General features: G+C 38.8%; 1 pseudogene; it reads right to left on the bottom strand.

Moving 5' to 3' along the window:
* Window positions 1-3,484: 3,484 nt before the first annotated feature.
* On the bottom strand, window positions 3,485-3,584 carry LOC113341563 (annotated as a pseudogene).
* Between the last annotated feature and the right edge of the window lie 5,191 nt (window positions 3,585-8,775).

Below are 8,775 nucleotides of genomic sequence, written 5' to 3'. Positions count from 1 at the left end.
TATAAGAAACTTGTTCACTGTAACAAACTTTTCCAACCAAAAATATTCAAAATGTGAAGTTAACAAACCAAACTATTACATCATATAGAAATTGTCATAAAATGCTTATTTATTCGTACAGTGATAGACACATTTTTGTGTCTAATTTGTCTCGATTCTATATATTGATAGTGCTCATTTTTGTACTTATTATGGCGTTTTATGTATGTGTAGGTATTTTTGTCCAATAAACATTTTTGGAAAAATCGGCTCGAAAAGTTGTCGAAAAGCGCACCCGGAGGACACTTGCTATTCGGACTCTCACTATGGATAAGGGGTACCCCGAATTACTAAGGGGCACCCTCAGGACACCCCAAAGTCACCTGGTATCGGCACCTCTACTCTGGATAGGGGGCAACCTTTCTCTTCTCCATATTTTTGGCGGGAAAAACTGAATTCAAATTCAGTTTTGCAGCTGAACATTCTGGCGAGATTCTGATCGAGTTTTAGGCTGAATTCGTGTTTGTTGTGGATTTGGATTACCTTGTTTTGGTCAAACAGGGAAGGTATGAGCAGTAGAATCGAAAAAACAGGGTCAGAAATAGAGTTTATACAAAACAAAGGCTTGGAGTTTCACGGGACTTGTGAGATTTTATGGATCTGATTTGGAGTGATTCAACTGCATATTCGTGTTGGGATGGACTTCTTAGAGCATAACAGGGGATGTATGTTTATCAAATACGAAGGAATATGGATGAATTCTTGGATTGAACAAAACAGAGGAGGAGAATTATTATCGGGAATTTTCTTGGTTCTATACATGAGGATTACGTGCAGATAAGGGTAGAAGATCTTCTGTATATTTAATGCCATCATTGGGAGATCTTGGACGTCAGATTTAATTTGTAAGACGCGTAGAGAAGATTCAGAAAAGGAAATATCCGAGACTTGCTGTGAAGGAAAGAGAGGGCTTAAATCGAGTTATTTTTGGGTTTTTTGCCTATATATAGGTTGATTGCAGGTCATAGAAGGATTACGAACAGTTTGGGGTAGTTTAGAGAACCAGAGGAGACAAAAATCACGAGTTGCAGGAAAGCTGTTCTGCTGGTGCTGCTGAAGAACACGAAGAACATCAACCCACGCCCAACTGTCGCAGAACACTATCGTTGTTCTACAGCACTTCGCTTCTATCGTTACTGTAGCAGTCTTATTCCTTCTGTTTCTCTTGTAACAATCGATCTGCAACACATATAAACGTTGCGATTGAACTGTTTTACTCCCTTTGAGTCTCTTCACCTTTGAAAACACCTTTTGAGCAATGGAAAAAATATTTTGAACCTGTTTTTGATATGAGGAGCTAAACCCCATTGCTGAGGCGATAGAGGAAGCTATTTTTCCAATAAAGAGTGGTATTTTCTATTTATCTTATTTATTACAATTATTTATATGATTATTTTCCTTGTTTGAGAATTTTTTTAATGATTTTTATTCAACAATTGTGATTTCCATTGATGGTATATGCTTGGACTTAGGTTTTTGATATCACATGCTTTTGATTTACACTTGTTATTTTAAAAATCTACTTGTTGCAACATCTTAGAATCAAATTAAACGAAAAAATTGAATAAATATAAATATTGGATTTAAATCACTTTGAACTTGGAAAATAGTGGAATCTTAGCCTCAGTGTTCTTTTAATATTGATAACAACATCATCTTTGTTTGAGTTTTCTATTTTTGTTTTAGAATTTAAGTCTATATTTTACCCTTCGCAAGTCTGAGAATCGAACCACTTTTATTACTATCTACAATCACATCAATTTTTGGCGCCGCCGACGCGGATTTGCTTTTATAGTTTTTAGATTTCGTTTTTCTTTTATTTATTTTTTATTTTTTAGGTTTTTATTATTTTTGTTATTTTTTACGTTTTTGAGTATTTAACTTTTGTCTACAGGTTTTGGATCATAAAACGAATTGAGCCAAGGAGTTTGGTGATTTCGTAAAGACTGGAACTTAAAGCATAAAGACTTGGAGCGAAAGCTTAAAGAGAAAAGAACGGAGAAGAAGACAATTTCTTTTTAGATATTTTCTCTTTATCTTTATTTTTTTTTAGGGTTTTGTTTATTTTTTTTATTAAAAAAAATAGAGAACTGTATTAGGGTTTGTTATTTTTGTAATTTTTCTTTTCTTTTTTGACACTTTGGACATTGGACTTTGGACATTATTATTTTTTTTAAAACCCTAAGGAAGGGTTGGTTTAAATATAAACTGTGTGCAGAGAAGGACGGTGATTACGATATCGCCTCGGCCCCTCGGGTTCGTAAATGACATAGGAGTCGTGGCCCGAGTCGACTTCAGCGGTTCTTCGCCCGTTTGGTACGGGAGGTAAGTTTTTCGAAACACCCGCGAATCCCCTGTCAGCGGGTTTACTGTATTCCTTCGTTTGCATATATGCTGAGGACTTGAAAATGGCTGCTTTAATTTCCTAATAAAGGGAAAGGACTGGCCATACAAGATAAGGGTTCGGATTTCATCACCGTTCTCCTCTTGCCCGCCTTAGGAAAACGAAACCAAACGCGAACCTAAGCCTAAAATTTTGACTAGAACGGGACCTATAGGGTAACGAGCTTAATAGCAAAGTCGTTCGAAGAATATTGGTTACTCTTTTGAGCATACTTCGAAGTTCTTGAAGGTTTCTGTGAGTTGAATGTGTGACTGCGCCGCCTTGTAACCGGCGAGGCCTTGGGTATCAAAGCTCCACTAAGCTTCCCTCGCCTCGATTCAACTTACTTTGACTCGGATTGATTCCAGAGGGGTTTGCTCAGATTGTAACGAGTTCCTTTTCGAAAGAATAGAAGCTGGTCTAGAAACAATCTAAGTGGAGCCATCATGCTTTTTGTTTGCTATAAATTTAGGTTTGATTTGGTTGAGTCAGCCTTGTTTTGTGTTTGCGTAGAATTCCCTACCTTATTATGTTGCATGCCTGAACGTAAAAGAGACACCCTAGGTAGATTTGTTAAAGAGAAACCTAGTAGTTCTAAGCGTCTTGATTACCTCAATTTAGAAAGTCTGATTCGTGAAGATTCCGTTTTTGAACGTCCGTTTGAGGAAAGAATCCCTGATAGTCCAATAGCGCCAGAAATGGAAACTTTCAAAGCCTTGTGGAATCCTACTAGGACTACTCGTCCCTCGTGTATCAGGTTACCTGAAACTGAAGCAAATTATGAACTTAAGCCTGGAACCTTACAGTTGCTCCCAATCTTTTTAGGAAAAGAAAATGAAAACCCCTATTTCCATGTTAGGGACTTTGAGGAAATTTGTAGTACCCTGAAAATTAGAAACCTTGATGATGATGCTTTAAAACTCAGGTTATTCCCCTTTTCCTTAAAAGATAAAGCCAAGTCGTGGTTGTATAGTTTGGCTTCCGAATCAATTGAAACCTATGAACAACTTACATCTGCCTTTTTGAATAAGTTTTTCCCTAGGCACAAAACCTCGTCTATTAGGACGCAAATCTGCACGTTTACACAACAGGAGGGAGAATCTTTGTATAGGTATTTGGAAAGGTTCAATGATTTATTAGCCCAATGTCCTCATCATGGTTTAGAAAAGGTTAGGTTAGTTCAGATCCTTTATGAGGGTTTAAATTATCCCACCACAACTACAGTAGAGTCCATGTGTACAGGTGGGTTTGAAAACCAAACAGTTGATGATGCGATGACATATTTGCATGAAATCGCCGAAAAGACCCAAAAATGGGAAAGCAATAGGGTACCCCAGAAAACAATTCTTCTAGGCAGAGGAAACCTTAATAATGTAGAAGGAAGCTTTGAATCAGATGCCAAAATTGATGATATAGCGGAAAGGTTAGAAGCTTTAGAAGTGGGTCACACTAGTGGTAGATTGGAGCCTTTTTGGGAAGGCCAGAATAATGAAGAGCAAGCCAATGATCTTTATAATAACACTAGGTATGATAACCGTCAGAAGTTTGACCCATATTCAGAAACCTATAATCCTGGTTGGAGAAACCATCCGAACCTTTCATGGTCTAAGGGACAGAGTCAAGGTCAGTTTAGTAATTATAATGCTCCCCCAGGTTTTGGTTACACTAAGAATTCATCAGGCCCAGAAAACAAAACGACTAGCTTAGAGGAATCTATTAAGATGTTGGCAAAAACTTAGGATATGTTAGCACAGAGCCAAATTAGTTTTCAACAGGAAACCAAGCAGAACTTTCAAACTAATGCTCAGAGCCTTGCTAAGCTAGAACTTCAAGTCGGCCAAATAGCTAAGACCTTAAGTGAGAGAGATAACGGAAGGCTCCCTAATCAGACTACCCCCAACCCTAGAGGAGTTCATGAAGTAGGTGAAAAACCATCGAATCAATTGAATGCTATTAGAACCCTTAGGAGTGGAAGAGTAGTAGACAATCAGGTAACCGTGCCCGATAGTGAACATACTGTAGTTCACCCCTCAGAATCTCATCCCTCAGGACCACTAACTGAAGGGACTGATAAAATTTCGGATGATGCCAATTCGGTTCCTGAGAGGTCTGATTCTGTGCCTAGAGCCCCATTTCCCAAGCTATTAGCATCAACAAAGAAGGAATCGAACTTTAATGACATATTGGAGGTTTTTAAGCAAGTTACCATAAACCTTCCTTTATTAGATGCAATTAGGCAAATTCCTGCTTATGCGGAGTTCCTTAAGGATATGTGTACGCGAAAGCGAAAACTTAGCGTCCATAAGAAAGCCTTTTTAGCTAGTCATGTAAGTTCAATCATTAAAAACACTACCACTCCAAAGTACAAAGACCCAAGTTCCCCAACCATTTCTTGTACAATAGGTAAACACCGGGTAGAAAAAGCTTTACTTGACTTAGGATCCAGTGTGAACTTACTGCCGTACCATGTGTACTTACATCTAGGACTTGGTGCAATGAAACCTACTCAGATAACACTGCAGTTAGCTGATAGGTCTGTCAAAATTCCTCGAGGTGTTATCGAGGATGTTCTTATTGAGGTCGACAAGTTTATTTATCCAGTGGATTTCGTGGTCCTAGATACCCAACCTGTCCCTGACCCAGAGAATCAGATACCTGTGATTTTAGATCTCCCATTCTTAGCTACGTCTAATGCGATCATAAACTGTCGAAATGGTGTGATGAATTTATCCTTTGGTAATATGACTATCGAAATAAAAATTTTTAATGTCAGTAAGCTACCTTATGAGATAGATGACACGTGTGTTAAAGAGGTGAATATGATAGAACCCATAGTTCAGGAGTCATTATCAAACATATTGTTTGAAGACCCATTAGAGAGTTGTCTATCCCGTTTTGGTTTAGATTTTGACGATGATAGTACCATTGAACAAGTGAATGCTCTATTAGATTCTACCCCTGTGTTAGACACTGATAGATGGAAAGCTAGGTTCGAACCATTACCATCTTCTCAGACTACCTCAGTTCCTTCCTTAGAAGAGCCCCCTAAGTTGGACCTCAAACCACTACCAGATAACCTGAAGTATGTGTTCTTAGGCCCATATGAGACTTTACCTGTGATTATTGATGCCGACTTGGATAGTGATCAGGAAAGTAGGCTAGTAAAAGTACTTCAAGATAATAAGGAAGCTTTAGGGTGGTCTATAGCAGACATTAAGGGTATTAGTCCTACCGTTTGTATGCATCAGATTCATTTAGAGGAAGACTCCAAACCGTCTAGGGAGATGCAACGTCGACTGAACCCTAACATGAAAGAAGTAGTTCGAAAAGAGGTGCTTAAGTTGTTAGATGCGGGTATTATCTACCCAATTTCAGACAGTAAGTGGGTTAGCCCCGTTCAGGTTGTTCAAGAAATCAGGTATCATTGTAGTCCAGAATGAGGATAATGAGTTAATCCCAACCCGCGTGACCACGGGATGGCGTGTCTGTATCGACTATAGGAAATTGAACAAGGTCACAAGGAAGGATCACTTTCCCCTTCCTTTTATCGACCAAATGCTAGAGAGATTAGCTGGATATAGTTTCTATTGCTTTTTAGATGGCTTTTACGGATATAATCAGAAGACCCAGAAGACCAAGAGAAAACCACTTTTACCTGTCCCTTTGGTACATTCGCGTATAGACGCATGCCTTTCGGGATGTGTAATGCCCCTCCGACTTTTCAGCGTTGTATGATGAGCATATTTTCTGATATTGCCCCAGAAGACCAAGAGAAAACCACTTTTACCTGTCCCTTTGGTACATTCGCGTATAGACGCATGCCTTTCGGGATGTGTAATGCCCCTCCGACTTTTCAGCGTTGTATGATGAGCATATTTTCTGATATGGTAGAACGATTTTTAGAGGTCTTTATGGATGATTTTTCAGTGTTTGGTTCATCTTTTGATGAGTGCTTGCATCATTTGACATTAGTGTTGACTAGGTGTAAGGAAAAGAATTTAGTGCTTAATTAGGAAAAATGCCATTTCATGGTTAAATCAGGAATTGTTTTAGGGCACATCATTTCTTCAAAGGGTATAGAGGTATACAAAGCCAAAGTTGACCTTATTAAGACTTTACAGGTCCCAAAAACCGTAAAAGACATTAGGTCATTCCTAAGGCATGCAGGTTTTTACCGTCGATTCATTAAGGATTTTAGCTTGATTTCTAGACCTCTTTGCAGTTTGCTTGCAAAAGATGTTAAGTTTGTCTTTGATGATGCTTGTTTAGAGGCTTTTGAGAAGCTTAAAAATTTACTCACTACCGCTCCCATAGTACAGGCACCCAACTGGAAGCTACCCTTTGAGATCATGTGTGATGCTTCAGATTATGCTATAGGCTTTGTGTTAGGTCAACGAGTAGACAAATTACTTCATGTGATTTACTATGCTAGCAAAACTCTGAATGATGCCCAATTGAACTATACAACTACCGAGAAGGAACTGCTAGCCATCGTGTTTTCCTTGGATAAGTTTAGATCCTACCTATTAGGTTCTAAGATCGTAATCTATATCGATCATGCGTCTTTGAAATACCTTTTGTCTAAGAAGGACACCAAACCTAGATTTATTAGGTGGATCCTATTGTTACAAGAATTTTCTCCAGACATTAGAGACAAAAAGGGTGCTGAAAATGTAGTAGCAGACCACTTATCCAGGTTAGTTGTTAGTTCCCCTAGTGATGCCCTTCCTATAAGGGATAGCTTTCCTGACGAACAATTGTTCTCTGTTTCCCAATCACCTTGGTATGCAAATATAGTGAATTATCTTGTTACTGACCGTACCCCTCAACATTGGGTAAACAAGATCGTTCTAGGTTTTTAGCCGAGGTTAAGCATTTCTTTTGGGACGATCCTTATTTGTTTAAGTATTGTCCCGACCAGATTATTAGGAGATGTGTACCTGAGAGTGACCAGTCCAGTATACTCTCCTTTTGTCATGAACATGCTTGTGGGGGTAATTTTAGTGCTAAGAAGACTGCTGCTAAGATATTGCAGTGTGGATTTTACTGTCCTTCACTGTTTAAAGACTCCCATAGTCACTGTGTTTCTTGTGATCGTTTCCAGAGGTTAGGAACCATTTCCCATAGAAATATGATGCCTTTGAACCCTATTTTAGTGATTGAGGTCTTTGATGTGTGGGGCATTGATTTTATGGGTCCATTTCCTAATTCTTTAGGTTATCTTTACATACTTGTCGCTGTAGACTATGTGTCTAAGTGGCTTGAGGCGGTTCCGTGTAAAAAAATGACCATAGGGTCGTAATTAAGTTTTTGAAAGAGAATATACTTACACGTTTTGGTACACCGCGAGATATAATTAGTGATGGGGGTTCACACTATTGTAATAGACCGTTTGCTCTATTAATGAAACAATATGGTATTACCCACAGAGTAGCTAGCCCGTATCACCCACAGACTAGTGGTCAGGTAGAGGTTTCCAATAGGGAAATTAAGCGTATTTTAGAGAAAACAGTTAATCCTAATAGGAAAGATTGGTCGTCGAGGCTTACTGATGCCTTATGGGATTACCTTACCGCGTTTAAGACACTCATTGGAATGTCACCCTACCGTTTAGTATTTTGCAAGGCATGTCACATGCCTGTTGAGTTAGAGCATAGATCATATTGGGCTATTAAGCAGTTAAACTTTTTACTTGACAAGGCAGGAGCTCACAGAAAGCTCCAGCTCAATGAATTGGACGAGATTCGTAGAGATGCATACGATAGTGCTAAGGAGTATAAGAACAAAATGAAACTTGTGCATGATTAGAATATTTTACGGAAGTCATTTTCTCCAGGTCAAAAATTTCTTCTGTATGACACTCGTTTGCATCTATTCCCCGGGAAACTGCGCTCTCGGTGGACCGGTCCTTTTGTGGTCCGTACTGTTTTTCCTCATGGCGCTATTGAGATTGAGACATCAGATGGTACTAGTACTTCAAAGGTTAACGGTCAGAGATTGAAGCCCTTTTTAGAGACTTTTCCTACAGGTGATGTTGAGGAGGTCCCTCTGGAGGACCCTGTTTACCCTTGATTGACCATCGAGGCGATTTGTATGTTGTATAATATTTTTGTCAGTTTTTTGTTTCACTTCTCCCAGGTACTATCTTTCCGAACTCTCTTTTTACTATTTCCTCATGTTACTTATATTTTTGGTACTGTTCTTTCATTCGAAACATTGAGGACAATGTTAGATTTAAGTTTGGGGGTGGGGTAGAAACTTTTTGTTTTAAATAAACTCCAGAGCCTAGAAATTTATGCATATTAAGGATAGCACTAACCAACCTAAGTGGATGGAAGCATTTTGGTTGTAGG

This window comes from Papaver somniferum, chromosome 1 (genome assembly GCF_003573695.1).
Source record: "Papaver somniferum cultivar HN1 chromosome 1, ASM357369v1, whole genome shotgun sequence".
Taxonomy (NCBI): domain Eukaryota; kingdom Viridiplantae; phylum Streptophyta; class Magnoliopsida; order Ranunculales; family Papaveraceae; genus Papaver; species Papaver somniferum.
The sequence above is the reverse complement of the archived record's forward strand: the minus strand, read 5'-3'. Positions and strand labels throughout refer to the sequence as shown.